The 17,943-nt window shown below is 39.2% G+C and overlaps 2 protein-coding genes across 2 annotated transcripts in view; one reads left to right on the plus strand and one right to left on the minus strand.

Moving 5' to 3' along the window:
• LOC126562982 (charged multivesicular body protein 6) overlaps positions 1 to 17,943 on the minus strand; it is a 250,061-nt gene that overhangs the window by 221,631 nt on the left and 10,487 nt on the right. The window lies entirely within an intron of this gene.
• LOC126561997 (esterase B1-like) overlaps positions 1 to 17,943 on the plus strand; it is a 474,259-nt gene that overhangs the window by 217,793 nt on the left and 238,523 nt on the right. The gene's annotated exons all lie outside the window — the stretch shown is intronic.

Raw genomic sequence — 17,943 nt, forward strand, 5'->3', positions numbered from 1 at the left:
GAAACGAAACATACGAAAAGTGAGCATAAGCAACGTAACAATACGTAACAATACAAAATATGGTTCGTCTTAACCGGGGTTGCATTCGTGTGCCGAACATAAATGCTCGAAAACGTGTAAAAAGCGCACTTACTCACCTATATACAGAAAAGAGAAATGACAGAAGCAACATAAAAACGTTTCAAAATCTCAAAACAAAACTTCCACCACCACCACCATCACCACGGGTTAGTGGCGAACGATAAATGAATACAAAACAATGAGAGCTTATGGTATGATTTATGTTTATAAACTGCACAAACCCGAGGGAACAAAACGTAAACGCTGTAGCTGCCAGTTTGTGCTGGTTGTTTCTGATTTCCTATGCGCTCGGTCGAGCGCAAATGTGTCCAAGAAAGGGTGAAGAGAGCAACAAAATATGAACAAGGAAACAAGGTTAAATAAATCTCCGTTTCAGCTACCGAACCATTGTTGATTAGATAATGCTACCAGGAGCTAGGAAACAAACGCTAAAAAGGCCTGACATCACGTTTCACAAATATTTTGCCTCAACGTTCGTGCAACGAAGAAACAAACCAAAACAAAAAATGGGAAAGGAAGTGTAAGAAAAACCAGAAAAAGGGGGTTTAGCTAGGATTTGACTTAAACACATAAACCTACCACTAATGTGAGCTATGCAACATGCTGCTAACTCCTTCTGCTTGCTGGATGTTATAACACCTTGAATCCACCGCGTCAAGATGTGTGTTACCCTTTGTACATATCAACTTCCAACGCAAAAGCGAAAACCTTGACAAACATATTAACAGTCAGTCGACAAAGCTATTTAAAAAAAGCTCAGACAAAACATGACATACGGTACGTGACAGTGAGGGTAGGCATAAGAAGGCTACCCGGGTAAGTTCGCACACGATTCAAAGTGAGGACAGTTCACGCAAAACAACACAGGTTTAAAATTACTTACCGCGATAAGCGTCAGAATCTTCCCTTGTTTATCCCTTTCCCCGTATGGTATTTTATAGAAAGTAAATGCAGCAAAACAGAGGAAAAGAAACCCCATAACGGGCTGAACATAATCAAAACCACCTTCCCATCCTTCTCTCGCCTTCCCCTTTCCTTCCTTCTTGCCACAGGGATATACTATCGATGTTATAATGTTTGTACGTGGCAGTATCGCAACGAGCATTAGTCCTATGTATTTTACGTTCTGATTGTTGTATACATTTGACTTAAAAAAGAGTAAAAAAAGCCGGAAACTAAGGATATGAAAATACAGTACATATTCAGTAACGCGTGGGAAACGGGGAGAGTTCTTGAAGGAAAGCTTATGAAATGTTAACCCCATTTGTTTAGGTGATAACCGAACAAACATAATTTCTCTTGCGGTAGTGATTACTTAGTTTAAAACTAGTTGTTCCAATGTTTCCGAACAAATCGATTATACAAAACAAACAGTGAAATAAAACAAACAAAAAAAAAACACATAAGAGAAGCTAATAAATTTGGTTTGTCCGTTGCAACACATTCTACAGAAAAGTTATTATTGTGCTAGTGATTGTTGTGTTCAATTTTAACTTATATCTTGTTTTTCTTTGTCTTCAAGCAATATTGTTTTTTTATGTTTGGTTTTTTTCTAAGTTTATTTCATAAAATGTTTATTTTTTTTATTTTCTTCTCTTTTCTACCAAAAATCACTGCTTTTGTATGCCTTCGCTTTATTTATTTTACTTGTTTTTTGTATGTTTTTATTTTTTTTACGTGTCATAGTATTGTTAAGAGTGATGACATAATAAATACAGTTTTTTTTAGCTGTATTCCAACTCGGAAAACCGAATCGACTTATACATGAATTAAGAGTCCCATGAATTTCGAACCAAATACTAAAAATACTCCAAAGTTTAGCAATATGGTTTTAATCGCAATTCACTTAATACCAGCAAACTGCTTCAAATTTAATCCTTATCTAAACGACCAACTCGTCCAATTTATTCTCTGCTACTACAGATCGTACCCTTATCACGGCCAATCACTACCGAAAATTCACATTCACTGCATTTACAACAAAAATTGTTTGTTCCTAGTCCGAACCGCAGTTTCATTTTATGACCATCCTTATCGGTGTTCGGTGTGCGCAATAGTAAAAAAAGAAGCATATTAATTAATTACAACACTTTTGCTACCGCTGGGGATTGTGGCTGATTATGCAGACTGCGTGGTGCATTCCTACCACTCAAAGCACTGATAAACTCGACGCAACATACGTTCTCTGCTCTCTCATGATTTACTAATTGTGACGAACCGTGGGTAATATTTGTAAAATAAACTGCTCTTTCCTCGTTTGAATTCCGACATCCTGTTATCATTTAATGCCCCGAATTATGCATTATTCAAATCCCCACACGGGTATTGCTTTGCTGTAATCAACCTGCTGTCTAATGTGTGGGCAGTTGGGCTGCCCACGGTGCAGGAAAGGAACGCGTGTTGTGATTATTTAGCATCCAGAATTCCAGAACTTCATTTTAAGCGTCCTTTCAAAGTGTCGCATTTCAGTTGCTTTAAGCGCTTCTGATTTTACAAGTTCAAGGTGAACGAGCCATGTCACAAGTAACGATTTTCTTAACAGAAGCAAGTAAAAAGAGTGTGCAATCTTATCGTTTCATGCAACTGGTAGCGATGTTCAATAAAAAAAAGTATAAATAAAATAGAAACATTTTTCTATTGCAATGTCCTCATCTGCTCAAAATTTTTAATACTATCAGAAACCTTCCGAAAAAGTCTTCCTACGGAAATACTCTTTAAATCTAAAACAGCATTTCCAAACTACTTCGAAACAACACTAGCCAAAAGTAAAATCGATTCATGTGATGTTCCCGCTCTATTCCCTTCTCTCTTCGAGAAGCTTTTCTTTTTCTGCAATAATCCTTTCACACATGATATCCCTTTCACAGCATTCTCCTCGTTGACAGCATTCCTGCACATAATTTACCGGCCCCGAGACAGAGAGTGTGGAAAAGAAACAACTCCCCCCTTTTTTGATCGACTTCCAGCCGTCAGGAAAGTCCATCGTCAGGCCGTCAGATCACAATCAACAATACATCGGTGGTCTCTTCCTCCCCTGCAAACTGTCCCTTTGCTTTCTTTTTCATCCCTAAGCACTAAGCTCAAAAAAGCAACGATTATCCTGTTGCGAACCGTTGCAAGCGTTTCCTTAGCAATCTTCATAATGCACGGTGAAAATGTTTTAGAAGGTTTTGCTGCTTCTCCGTTTGCTTAATGCTGCAGGGCTGGCGGTTCTAGTGAACGGTGGAAGTTTTATCGATAATGTATGGCAGAGCGCGTGTGAAGAGTGAGGTTTTAGATTGTATCCGCACTGTGAGCACAAACCAGGCAGAACAGAACTGAAAAGAGACTAAAGCCGAAGTTGGGGTATAATAGTGAAAAGCACTTATCATCGTCATCATCATCAGCTTGTTTCGTTTCTTGGAGGATGTTTTTTCGCTTTCGTTTTCTCTAGGTTAGATGTTGTTTCAGCAGAAGCCTGTGAAGGAGCAGGAAATTTTTTGATAAATGTCTTAACAGCAATCCGAATGAAACTATTCACCAAAAAGTCAAGCCTCATTTTAGTTTTGGGTTTTTTAATTTAAGTTTTGTGTAGTTCTTTTAACTACACTAATTGCGACACAATTTACACCTCGGAAAATAGTGCGTTTAAAAGATTATATCTGCATGATAAGTGAGTTATCCGAAGTCAGTACGTTCACGTAAAGAGCAAGGGGACATACGATAAACGTTAGGCCGTATGTTATTTTGTGAAGTCGACCTATCACACCGTCGCAATAAATGCTTTACTACTTTGTTGTTTTTACTGTCTACTGTTGCTCTAAATTAAGCTCCTAGCCTGTTGTTCTCGCCGTTCATGCTTTTTCTTACAGCGGTTTTCATGTCCTTTTTAAGCCGGTGCCATTGAAGTCTTACCACCGGAACGTCCCAGTTGTGTAGTATCTTAATTCTTCCATTTTTCTCTAATCAGTCTTGTTGACTTAATTTTTTTAATTCTAGACACGATGAAATTAAATTTCTCATAAGATGTCAAGAGTCTCACAAAATGTTGTGTTGAAAATTATGGAGAAAAACCGGAAATTAGCCAAATAATGGATTAATTTTTATGGTCAAAAATTGTCACATCGATTTTCTGGTGCTTATTTTCAATGCATATTTCGGATTTTCGGTAGGTTTCGTTTCTTTTTCTGGTTTAAGTTTCCCTTCAATAATAACTTACATTCATCAATGACAATTCATTTCTGCTTGAGTTTATTAACATTGATGTTTATAACTTAGAAAGAAAAGACTATTTGAAACAATTTGGAGGATTGAAAAATGTGAAAAATATAGGAATTTGAACAAAAATGCTCACATCACTTAAAGCGACAAAAAATCGAAAATTGCACAGCTCATAGGAGCGCCATTTGCATTCATTGCTTCAAATTTTTATGTTACTGTCCTAAAACAATAATTCGTGCAGCAAATTTTATGCACTGCGCGTACACGTTTTGTTTCCTATTGCATTGCTTCATCGAACAGTAGCGATCTGCCTGTCAGGTTCCACAGTACCTCCTCGCAAAAGCAACAGTGAAATTTATTTACAATGCAAAACCCCAATAAAAACACACTAAAAAGTACACCGAGCATTATTGTGACCGAGTGTGACTGTTGTTCAAATATAAATCGTTTGCCCCGATCGGTGAAAAAGGGATGTGACAGACAAATATAACGAGGTTTGCACACATATTGTGAATTTTCACACCGCCGGTCCCGGAACCCTGGGGCTAACCGTGCTCCGTAATAAGGCCACAAGTGCCACCGCTTAAATTATGTCGACGATAATGATGTGTGCCGGTAATTAATTGTTTAAACTTTATTAAAAATTATCATAAATTTTATTTAATTGGATTGAACTTTGGCACAATTGTGTGGCCGGGCTGTGTGCGAGTTTGTGTGTTTCGTTCCACTCATTCATCTCGTCGCGTAGTCGAGCCGATGAAAGGTGGAATGAAATACAATGGAATGCTCACTTCAGCAGTACTGTGCAAGCGTCGAGTGAGTTTGTACTGTTTGATATTTGCATCAGGTGGTATGAGAGTGGTATGGAAATGTAAATAACTATTTAACCCTTGGCCAGCTGCAATTGAGGTGAAATGTGTCTGATTGGCATCGTTTTTGTACTGCTGTGTGAGGAAAATTAGTTTTATCGGGTTATTCAATTGTTCGTCAAAAGTTCATTTAAGATACAAACTTCTAGAAGAGTCAGTGTTTAAAATTTTCTCTGTTCTTTAGTAAATAACACACTTCAACTCGTCTGTCTTTTCTCTTTCAACTTACTCCCTTGATTTCTCAGTAAACGCTTAACAGGTGGAAAAATGTTATTCTTTGTTTGCCAATTTATTTTCCCTCCGATCATTGGCAGACCTTCTCCCCGGACGTTCAGCAGGCCACCTTTGATCTGTGTTCAAGGGAAAAAAAACGAGTGCCATGGAGCTGTTTTATTCTTCTTTGCATAACCTGTGGTAACGGCCGGAACAGAAGCCGGAACTCCCTCGGGGAAAACAAGCAAACTGTCCCCACATTTTTGTAGACGTACCGTCGAGTTGTCTTTTGTACTACTCCAACCCTATCCCATTTAGCTGGCCGACTACCTATCCTGTGATCTAACGTTTGTACTTTCACCGTAAAGCCCAGAAGATGATACTATCTCTCGTTTCTTTCGCGACTGTTGATGAACGGTCGCGATAATATTTCGCCCGAAATGATCTCTCGGCCTCCCGATCTGATCAAAGGCATAATGATAGGAAAATATTTTCATTTCCCTGCGTGCCTTTGACGAGCCACTTTATCGGAGATTCGGGGAAAAAGTAACACAGAACCATCTTCCTTCCTGTTTAGCAATTGAAATCCGGTACGGTATTGTGCGTGCGAGTTACCTTTGCATGACTTTCTCTGTTATTTTTTTTCTTCTATTCAACGTTCAAAAAAGATCCAGGCTGCCCGGGGAAAATGGCAAAGGACCAATTGAGACGCTTCGGTGGTATTGCACAAGTAAAAGGAACAGCTCTTACATACACAGAAACACAGCTGGGGGTGAGGACATGAACGTGACATGTAGATAATTGCCTCGGTGCTGAAGATCTTTCTTGCAGCGCCAAACGTCAACGAAAGAAAAATCTCGTGGGAAACTGTTGAAGTGTGGCAGACAACATTTCAAAGGAACCACTGTCACCGGTACGGTCCCGGGGTTAATGGTGTCGTTAACTGTGAAATTATATTCTTTTAAAAACAACTGTTCGTCTAATGATACTAGCGCGTAGCGCTCTTCCTCACCCAGTTGGTACATTTCTCGGCATGCTAATGAGATCTCGCAACACTGGACAAGAGTTATGAAAAATCCGTCATTTCTCCGGTTTCCCCAGAAGCTGACGTGGAGCTAAGGGCAGTAGGACAATAGGGCAACAAATGATCAGCCATTAGTCTTCGATGTCATTAACGGATGTAGGAATTAATGGATTTCATAAATTTGCTCCCACGGTACCGTTGCTTGCGGGGGTTTTTCGCCGTTGACTGTTTGCAGTTGGTCGGTCCGATGAAACGGTGTGAGTCGTATTTCATTTTACCCGATCATATTGCAACGAATTAGTTTTAATGCGCACGATTTGCGTTGAAACGTTGCCGTTTGGCAATTTGGGGTTGCTCAGAGCACAGGGCTAGTATAAACAGGTAATTAATGTGCAAGGGGAAAATGGAACTTTGAACGGCAGGGTAAAATGTGCAGATATTTTATTACATTGTTGGGTAGTATTATTGATGCATTTAGTTTCATAAAAAAGGCTTGCCTTAATGCTTTACCGCTTATTCAACCTTAAGCGAATTCAATTATTTAAATCATAACTACATAATACAGTATTTAAATAAGTTCTTTTTTTAATGTTTTATATGGTTAATACAGTTTTAAAGTTCAGGAAAGAATTCTTATTCTTATAGTTAAAAAATTAAGTGAAAAAATTTCTTCACAGTCGTCCAGGGGTTCCGCACAGTTTTCATTGCGACAGTTTTGTATGTAAAAACCCGTACAAACACAGCACAAAATCGTTTTTTCAAATATAATTTTCAAGAACTGTATTTTATGACCTCATCTTATAAAAATGTCAATTTTGATAGGCCAAGTTTTGCAAGACTCGCCCTTAGTCTGCTTGTCCAAAAATAATGACATATTCAGTTTCACCTAAAACGAAATCAAACGAATCAGGAAATGATTTGTTCAACTGTGATATTTATCATTCAACCTTTCTTGCCAGTCAAATCAAACCTAGCAGGGCTCACACCCGGCTCTCAGAACGCAAGGTAGGAACAAAACATCAACTTATATCAACCACAGCTCCCAAGAGCTTGTCCCCATTCCAAATTCCGCAAACACTTGACCATTGTCCAAGAGGCAAAAGTGTAAATGACTACACGTGCCTAAGGATGGCATTAGAATTCTTCGTGCCAGTAAGCATCAGAAAAAAGGGACCGTATTGTTTGTTGTCAGGACCGCCTCAGGTTTCAACCATTGAGTGTCAACAAGCACCTTCTCACCCCAGCCTGGAAAAACGGCGTGGCTCTAACCTGCTCCTTCCCCGGCCACAGGAAACCCAAGCAGTTAATGAGTCAGAAAATCACCAAAACGAGGGTTTCCTTCTCATTAGCGTCGTGCCTGCCAATGCTTTCCCGAGTGCCATACAGGGTTTCGGGCGGGTGCCAACTGTGTTGTTGCGAGTGTGAAGCGTTAACGCGTCATTGGGAGATTTTCGTGACCGTTCACCAAAACAACGAGGGTTAAAACGTTGCTGTAAGCACGATGATTAGTGGGTTTTAATTGGTGGTTAATGTTTTTTTTGGGAGGATATCTGCAGCGTTGGACACTTTGACTTTTACCAACATTTGCTAGACGTTAGCAGTGATTCGGGCGAATAAACGTTTCGAAACAACATTTCTAACAGGAGGATGGGATGGAAGTCATCTCTTGAGATTACATTTTCCATCACAAACAGCAAATAGCAGCAATGCTCTGGGAAAGATTGTTTCATTCGTGCGATTTCATCCTTGTTGGAAAATGGAAAACAATTTGCACAACAATTTGAAGCACTCGCCATTTTATCCTCCATTTAGCAAAAACCTTTCAAATGTGCCAGGTTTGTTTCGCATCGCATCCACTCTCACTCTCGAGAGAATGTAGCTGTAGGGCTGACGCGAATCGTTGCCATCCGAACGAAATGATTTAATTGTTGCCGTTTTAAATAATAAATGCCCATTTAGTGGGAGGTAGAGGATAACAGGAAACATTTTGATTCTGGTTGATCTTGTTACCGACGATTCGGGAGGACGAGAGAACGTTAGTAAGTATTTGTAGACTTCTGACTTTTACCAGAAAATATCTCAGCAATTCTTAACAGTCACCGTCCATTTAAAAATCAATACGTCTAACTACTACAATCATCATTTTAAGTAAGGCCAAGCACCGAGTTGTTAAAAACTACTTGCTCTTCTGAGCACATATACGATAAATATCGCAAAAATAAAAACCAAATTGACTTTCCCACGAGAAAATAACACACTGAAACTTACCATGAACAGTTTCACATTGATCTGACGATATGACATACTGGTGATTGGTAGACTTTTCCCTCACAAGCAAAAAGCATTCGCAGTAAACGAAACATCAGTGTACATTCGCTCAACATTTCATCTTTTTACGATCTCCTGTTGACATTTTATGGCTTTATTACTGTTACGAGGTCTTTCCTGGGTAGGATCGGAACTGAAGGGCAGAAGAAACATACGGGCAACATACGCTGGACCGAGGGAGATGAGTTATTGCGAAGCGTCTTCATTTTTTACGGCCCCAAAAAAGGTAGCTGATGATGTTTTCTTTCTGTACAAAAATATTTTCTTCAAACGGCTAGCCTGATAAAAAGAGAAGGGCAAAAAAGGGCAAAATTGTTCACGTGGGAATTAAACAAAAAATGATACAAACATCGTCTGCAGAACCATTCTGGTGGAACGTTCCAACGCAGCGCGTACATCATGCTCTGGTCGTTCAGTTACATTTTATCTCATGTTTCTCACTTTTTTTTTACTTATTGATTGTATTTTCGAAAACTTACTAAACCGTCCCGATCAGTCCCAGGAGCGGTATAAAAAGTTGCCACTCACTTCAATATTAATTGACTTCGGAAGGAAAAGCCGCTCGAATAACTTTTTCCACCTTCTTCTGTGTGTTTGTTGTGTTTGAAAAAGAAAAGTCTGTAGGAATGAAAAAATAATATCACAAAATGAATAGCCATTACGCGATGACAGAAAAGTGTACCGAAAACTTTCCCTACCAATCTTTACGCTTGGAAGGGTTCGGCGTCTTATGGCGTCTCCGTCTGTGCCAATGCAAATACTAACAAACACAATAAATGACAAAAAAGCACGAAACAACTGAAACGGGGAAATGAACTACATTTCATCAACTGCAAAACACACCGAAAATGTACATCCGACGAATACTAATTGTTATGCTGCAAACGTACTTTGCGACACAGCCGTCCATTGCTCACTCTACCGGACTGTCTGACTCATTATCGTACTTTTGGAGGGTATTATTCATCCGTTAAAATGAACAAATTATCATACTTAACCTCACGAACTGGTGCCATTACCAGTTATTCAGGTTGCGTTTTCAAGCGGATGGATTTGGATGTTTTCTTTTATTGAGTCCTTTAACTTTATTTTACCCTTATTTGGTTGTGTTTGTGGCTTATTTTTACGTTTTTATTTCAAACAATAGGTAAAAGAGTTTTTGCTATCTTATTATTTTGAAAGCATTTATATTTATAGCCGTTTGTAAGACAAGAATCCATTGAAACTTCCTGTCTGTTAACTTGATGATAAAATACTAAGCAACTGGGTTTAAAACAATTGTTTGGTTTAAAACAAAAGTTTGAAAATAATTACTTAGATTATGCGTAAACATATTTTACATTTGAAATAACATTAGAAGATTATTTTAATATTACTATAAAGGGTTTTTTGATGCGAGAGATTATTATCATTAAGTTGTTAAAGAATATTCATCGACGTGTAAAAGCAGTTGATCGAAAAATCAAACAATTCAAAAAAAAAAAAGATCATATTGAAATAGTACCTGTAAATACTATAATAAAGGAAAAATTTACCATAATTTCAAAAATGCGAGAATAAAAATACAAAAGAAACTAGAACGAATAAAAAACTCATTTCCAACCCACACCCAATATAGTCCATTTGACCAGTGATCGTTTTTTCTCTGTGCAAATCTGTTGAAATTGATTTTTGAAGTAAAAGTATGAAAAACAAGAAAGGAAAGAATAACAAAATCAAGAACAATGTTAGATGAACAACATTATCACGGCGAGGCTTCCATCTCCACCTTCCCTGCCCGGTGGGAAACTTTAATATAATTGTTTTGCCTTTTCGAACTCAATCAAAATTTTCCACTTCCAGACGATGATGATGATGAAGGTGTCGAAAGTGCTCGCAGCACAGTTAGCTACATCATTCAATGTTCGAGTTGGTGGGTCACATTTGCAACTTACGACTCGCGATAAGAAGTCACTTTCGTCTGCTGTTTAAAATCTCAATTTGCCTTCTTTACTTCGGTTTCTTTTGCTCTTCTCTCCACCTCACAACTCAAGCAACGCACATAAAAAAAACTGAAGGAAAAGAAAGTTTTACCTTATACTATTTCACTTCCCTGAAAATCTCTTTCAAGCGAAAGTAAGTGAGGAATGAAAAACAAGCAAAAAATTGGTTCAAAAATACACCCACTCTAGCAAAAACCTTATCCAACGACAAGGCCAATTGCGGAAGCGAAAGATCACCAGTGCAAGGAGGGCGAACGGAATAACCTAAAAACACTTGCATTAAAAAAAAAACTTTCACTTGTTCACACGCGGGCCATTCCATCAGCTTCCACCGTGGCGTATGTTGTCTTTGGAGCCGGTAGTTCTAAGAAGAGCAATCGACAGAAAGTTTTACTACGGGCCCAAACCGAAGGACAAAGGGAACGGATGTGTCTCGGATGTGTGGGGGCAGGCGATTGGAAATGGAAGCGATCGAGAGAAAGGTAAAAGATGAAAATGTTCCACAAAACTTTTGAATTTTCATTTTCAATCTCACACCGAATGTTCGACAATTCGAAGAAACAAACTTGTAAGGAAGGTTGGAAAAACAGAGAATGAAGTACGCAAAAATACTAGGGAAATGATGTTAAAATAATGCACCCACAGACAACACACAACCACTAACAGCTGCGTGAAGTGGTAAGCCGAGAGTGCCGATGGAAAATTCTTTTTCATTCCTTATTCTATCCTTTGTAAGATATGTTTTTAGTTTCTTCTTTGTTTCAAGTGAATTTTTTGTGATAAAATATGAAACTTTTGCAACCTTGAAAAACCAACAAATGGAGGAGTAGTAACAAGATGGAGAACTAACTTTCCATATTATGTGTTAAATTGAAACAGATTATTGAATGAGATGGGATAATGATAAAAAATTGTAATTTTACATATTAGTTTCGTGAAGAATGCATTTCAAAGTATGCTGGAAATACGTGCAAAAACATAATATTTTGTAAAAGATGTTTTATTGACTAAAAATAATTACTTTCATGAGGTAAAAATTGTCATGAATCACCAGGCGTCTCCATTAGAATTTAAGTCGTAAATCGTTAATTTAATTTTTTGTATACAAATATATGAGATGAGTTAAAAATTCATGAAAAACATCTTGCAAACAGGGTTACATTTTAAGTTTGCTATTCCTACTTATATTGAACAGAGGACGATTTTTCAGTAACGCGTTCGGTAACAGTGCAACCATTACTCGAGACTCTACTTTCACAAAAACTACCCCACATCAGTTGTTGCCAAAAGATGGAATTGGGTTTCATGCTTGATAGACATTGGCAAAGAACCATCGTGCGAGAGTCTTTCAGCTGTGTCCCGTAGCTGTACCATAGCAAAAGGCAACGATCCTTCACATCTTCATTCACATCCACTGAAACGGTTCTTCCCCATCCGATGGCTGATGACGATGGCTTCATCATTTTTGGTTCCCAGCATTCGTTTGCTTTTCGTTTCCAGAAGTTTCTTACCACCACCAACACCAGCAACAGCTTATCTTGCTCGTGGCTGCTTCTCACACAGTACACAAGGCGTGAAGAGCGATTAGCTAATAAGATGAAACTATTGCCTGGCCATGCTATGGAGGCGAATGGATTGAGCTGTGATGGGAGTACAGTGACACTAGTCCGTGTGATGGATGGAGCACGTGGGGCAAACAGCGTATGCTGATATGTTGACGACATAACTTTACCACTTTTCACTTTGGCTAATGTGGTTCGGGTTCGGATGATGTGAAAAGGATACAGTAGTGGGGAAAGCTAAATAAAATCGCTTGAAGAGTGAAGTATATGGACTATTCAGTATAAAGTCCTCACTGTCCAGCGATATATTGATGAAATTTTTAACGATAACGATATTTTTGTTTTATTAATTTTTTTAATAGGATAAAAATAAGCAATTAAAAATAGCAATTTATAGACTCAAATCAAATGTCTTTTTGTTTTTTGTCGTTGAAATATTTATCATCTCTATAATAAGCATAAAAAGGAGCTTATAAAGGGATAGTAACATTGGAAAATGTACTATAAAACTCTGTATCTACTTTGCTCTATTCCATGTCAGCTTTAAAGCCACCAAGAGCGGAACTAAATCATTGTCAGTTTTTTCTCACTCAAATAGCTGTTTAATGGACCACTTTTTTACCGTCTGTTCATTCTAAAACCCCCAACACACCATCTGCTCCACGCTCAGGAAGCATCAGGAAGCTGCCTAGGCAGACAACTACCCACGCAGCGTAAGGACGCACGCGGAAGGCATTCATCCGCATTAACACCTACCATAAAATATGCACTAATGTGACGGAGCTGTCTGCCGGTGCCCGTGCACACTGTGTCCGGGAGGCGTCTGGTGTCTGGTTCGCTGTGTATAGACTTGCTTTACAATGAGCTGTAGACTAGTGTAGCCCAGCACCACCACACATCCACACGGTGTGCCACACAGTAGGTAAGAGCTACGGTGGCATTGCGCTATTGACCGTAGGACGCGCCTGACTAGCCACCACGGTCAACAGCTTGATCCTGTTTACGCAAAACAAGCCACAGCTAATCAGAGCCATTTTATTTATCACCGCACCAACCGAAGTCGCCGTGTGGGGTCGGGATGGCACGCTCGGTTGATACTGCTGGTGCACGTGGAAATGACGCGTACATGCAATGATGCGAACGGAACCATTTCTGGTACGATTTCGAACGTCAACAACCTCACGGAAGCACCGGTTGCAAAGGACATGAGGACACCGATACGAACGCCCATTCGTAGTCGTCGGCGGTGGCAACATGTCCGTGCGTGTGCGTATCATTTCACCGACCGGGATGGAAAGAAAATTCACCCTCGAACGGTACAGGATTCGTATTACGCGTGCGGAATGGTGGTACACTCTTGGGCGCACTGCTCATCGTACCACGCTTTGCGTTACGCTTTCATGCGCACTAAACATACATTTTCATTACGCGTTGCATATTTTGCAACCCATTTGGCAACATATTACGTGTCTGGGTGTGAAGGAAGCAAATGTGTTGCAAATCAATAATATCGTGCGCTTGATAGGGGACACGGTGGAATGCAAAGCAATGGGAAACGATTATCTTGAAAATATTGCACCAATTTGACTGCCGGCTTCCACGACGCGATGAACTATTTCAATATCCGTATAATAATTTCCATAATCTATGAGCTGCTAGGCTCGAAGCAATCATATTATTTCATGCGGTGATATTTTCGATTGAGCAGTATTTATGATCAAATTTTAGTAAAGGCTATTCAATAATGTTCTATTAAAGTTATAAATATTTTTTAATTATTATTATTATTATTTATTATGCTACTAATGAACAAAATTGAAATGTAATTATTGTCATTAATAGAAAAAATTCAATCCTTTAACCTGCAGCAACATTTTATGCAGCAGTGCAATGAAACCAATTTTATATCAAGTCATTGTCTGTCATGGGCCAGTCCTTGCAGTAATTCGATAAATGTCCAATGTTTACCTGTAAAAAAATGGTAAATAAACTTTCACTTTGAAAGTTCGATAGGCTCTTCTCATCAACCATCGTGCAATGATCTTCCTTTGCCCAGCAAAACCAAGTAATAAAACCATTTTATTCGGTCAATCAAGGGAAAATGGTAAATAAATGTACAAAAAAAAACACCAATAAAAGCCACACATTTCTCCCAGAGGCCATCGATACTGATCAAGAGAATGAAAGCGTTGAATATCTCTTATTGGGTACATGAATTCCCAATATTTACGCATCGTAAACCGGTACAGGTGTAAAAGAATCAACAAAATAAAAATCACCCTACCGCATCATCAAAATCAATCAAAAAATTACATGCCAATAGTCTCGCCTGCTTTTCATTTAACAAGTGCCTGCCTTGATAGTACCTAACAAAATATTTGCAAAATTTACAAGCAAACGAACTTATGGTGTTTGGTACAAGTGGCAATCAAAAGTTAATGTTGTATGAAAAAGGCAAACGAACAACAGTTTACCGCCAATAAATAAAAGAGAGGAGGTTAAAAAGGCTCTAAATGATGGTACATACTAACACACTAAAAAATATAACACTTAAAATATAAATAAAGTGGTAAATTCAACTCACTCAGAAGGAGCTGACGTCTGTGTGACGATGCGAGGAACGGTTGCGGATTTTATTCTCTTGAATTGTTTAGATTTACTAAAAAATCGTTGTTAATAGCTGAAAGCCTGTCTTTCATAAATGAATAATTAAATTGAAACAAATAACATCAAATGAATTAAAAATAAATAATAAAAAGAATTAGTAAGCTTACTCTGCTACACGTATAACAAGTCCTCAAACATACACACGTACGCAAACAGAATACGCCTGTGCCCCTGTAACCGTGCTGAAATATTAATTGAAATTCAGCCTCATCCAGCAGCACCAGCACTCAGTTGTCCATCAATCATGGTTTTAAGTTTGGACGGCTTTATTAAATTATCACCATCAAGTGAACGCGTGATTGTGTGACATCTTTCGCTTGACGATAATCTAATTTATCTCCCGTGGTCAATCAAAACTGAAATAGGAAAATGAAGGGTGCTACTACCTGCCTGGGCCGTTCATGGAAGAAAGAATGAGATACGAAATTTGATTTTACAATATGATTATAGGTAAATGATTTAATTAAGGAACTCAGCAGTGACTGAGTTTGGAAAAAGTTAATCGATTTTTTTGCATGAAACACATCGTGATTCTTCTTCGTCTTGCCTTAATAATCTAATAGGCCATACTGGTCATCAAATGTTGTTGCTGTTGAATGCAAGATGCTGTTGATTAGTCCTCTTTGCAGAACCTGGACTGGGCCTTGTTCTTCAACCTATAAATTTGAAAAATCAAAGACAACTTATTCAATGTTCACAATTATGTTAATGTTCTGCAAGGTGAAAGAGTAGAGCATGCTGTCGGCATCATTCGAATCTCACCGGAGTCTGAGACAAGGGGACGGATTTTCCAGTTTGCTGTTCAACATCGCTCTGAAGGGTGTCCTGCGCGGACTTTGACATCCGGGGCACGGACATCTGCGACGCTGTACACCCGACTGAAAAGTGAGGCCAATAGAATTGGATTGAAGATCAATGCGTCGAAGTCAAAACACCTGCTAGCCGGAGGCTGTGACCGTGATAAAGCCCGACTCGGAAGCAAAATATCAGTTGACGGCGACGATCTCGAGATGGTAGAAGAGTTCTGCTACCTTGGTACGATCGTAACTGCGGACAACAACGTAAGCAGCAGGATTCGGAGGCCTTTTTGTCAGCAGAATCGTCCCTGCTACGGATTCTATAAACTCCTGCGATCCAAAAGACTCCAACAACACTCGAAAAACGAAATAAATTCGATTGATACGGACTCATGTCCCACCAAGAAGGAAGAGGTCGTCAGAGAGCCGTTCGACACAAAGCGTAGAGGAGCACAGCGAGCTCACTGGCTGTATCCGATGGAGACAAACCTATTTAAGCCACCTTAAACTAAAGTTTAGTTAACCAGCGTTAATTTTCTTTCCTGCTAGCGACAAGTCACAATGTTCTCGGTGGTTAATCTTGCAAAACTAAATCCAAAAAGTTTGGAGGGCAGAAAAGCAAATCCTTCAAAAAAAAAAAAAAGAACATAAATAAATACAAAGAAACATGGTCCAAACTTTATAGCATAACAACTGTACAGCAAGAAATAAGTATGTAGCAGTGGGTACATTAACCATATCACAGCACCAACTCGTCCCGGTTTTGGTTTCACGCGTGGTTACAGACGCAAACTGCCCCACCACCAAGAGCTTCGTCTGTACTTTATTATTAAATACATTCACCCATCCACGGCATGCACCTGCACAGTGTCTGCACGTGCCCGTCCAACGGTTGAGAAGGTCATTGAGAACGTCTGCTGCAACATAGCGGCAACAACAGCGTCAAACTTACCGTGAACCACAAACACAAACGTTCTCGACCTTCTCCCGCACCATGATCCTACCTCAACTCAAACCCGGACCACTAGACCTCGGTAGGATCGGTACCAAGAATGGGTGGAAAAATAATCACATCTCAACGCAACCAACACACTCGCACCTGCCTAACAAGCGAGGTCGGTTTGTCGAGACGAAGCAAACATCATAAAAATATGCTCCAACTGGCGTGTGTCCTTGCGAAAACTGTGCACAAACGTAACATAAGAATCATAAATCGGATCCACTACAATGCACGCTCCGCACACGGGAGGGAACGGAGAAAAACGACAACCGCCAAAGTATACCGGGCGGTGAAAAATGAACTCCTGGAGTTTAAAGAAATCCGTTTGCCCTAGGACATGAGTATGTGTGTGTGTGTGTGTGTGTGTGTGTGTGTGTGTGTGTGTCTGTACTTTTTTATTAGTTTACGAGACGACTGCTTAACTGCTTACCACAATAAGAACCACTTCTGCACTAAAGCACAGCCAAACCACACACTCACAATCGCCACCGAGTTAATCCACTGCCGGTGTAGAATTAGAAGGCTGACTTCTGGACAAAATGTTGGTTCCCCACACTTTTTCTTTATTTGTATTCCCCTCCACAAACATACGAAGGTTTGTTTATTTTGTCCCGCCGTCACAAAAGTCACAATGCAGAGTTTGGCAACAAAACGGCGTCGTCGTCGTCGTTTCATGTGTCATTGTGTCAACGGTGGTGGCATGTGCGTGGCAGTCGCGTTAGATTCGCGTTCCGCAATATAGCAAACTTCCGGCTGAAGGTTGTTAGCTTTAGAGGCAATTTTCCAAGGGAAGCGAGAGTTTTTTTGTTGCTGTTGCATTCGTTGAAGAAATTGGCTTTACCTTATGGCTTATGTGTTGGGAAAATGGAGTTTCTTTACGTTTTGCGATGATCGAATTGGGGGGAAATTTTGCGCATATTGTGCGAGTAGCATTTTCAGCTGCCTTTTGTAGATTGTACAGTTTATGTTTACTTCGGTTTATGCAGGTATGATTGTGCAGACATAATGGTGTGGATATAAAATGCACAATTGATATAGTATGTAAGAGCATCACAGGAGTAAAATTGTATACAAAGACCTCTTTTCTTGATGAATGAAAAATATTTTAATTTATAAAATATATTAAATATTGTGTGATGTGCTTTCTGGCTCAGTTTCAATTGGGTTTTATTTTCAGATTTGTTATCATATACCATATTTTCAGAAACATTTGAATAAGC

The sequence above is a fragment of the Anopheles maculipalpis genome, chromosome 3RL (assembly GCF_943734695.1).
Source record: "Anopheles maculipalpis chromosome 3RL, idAnoMacuDA_375_x, whole genome shotgun sequence".
Classification (NCBI taxonomy): domain Eukaryota; kingdom Metazoa; phylum Arthropoda; class Insecta; order Diptera; family Culicidae; genus Anopheles; species Anopheles maculipalpis.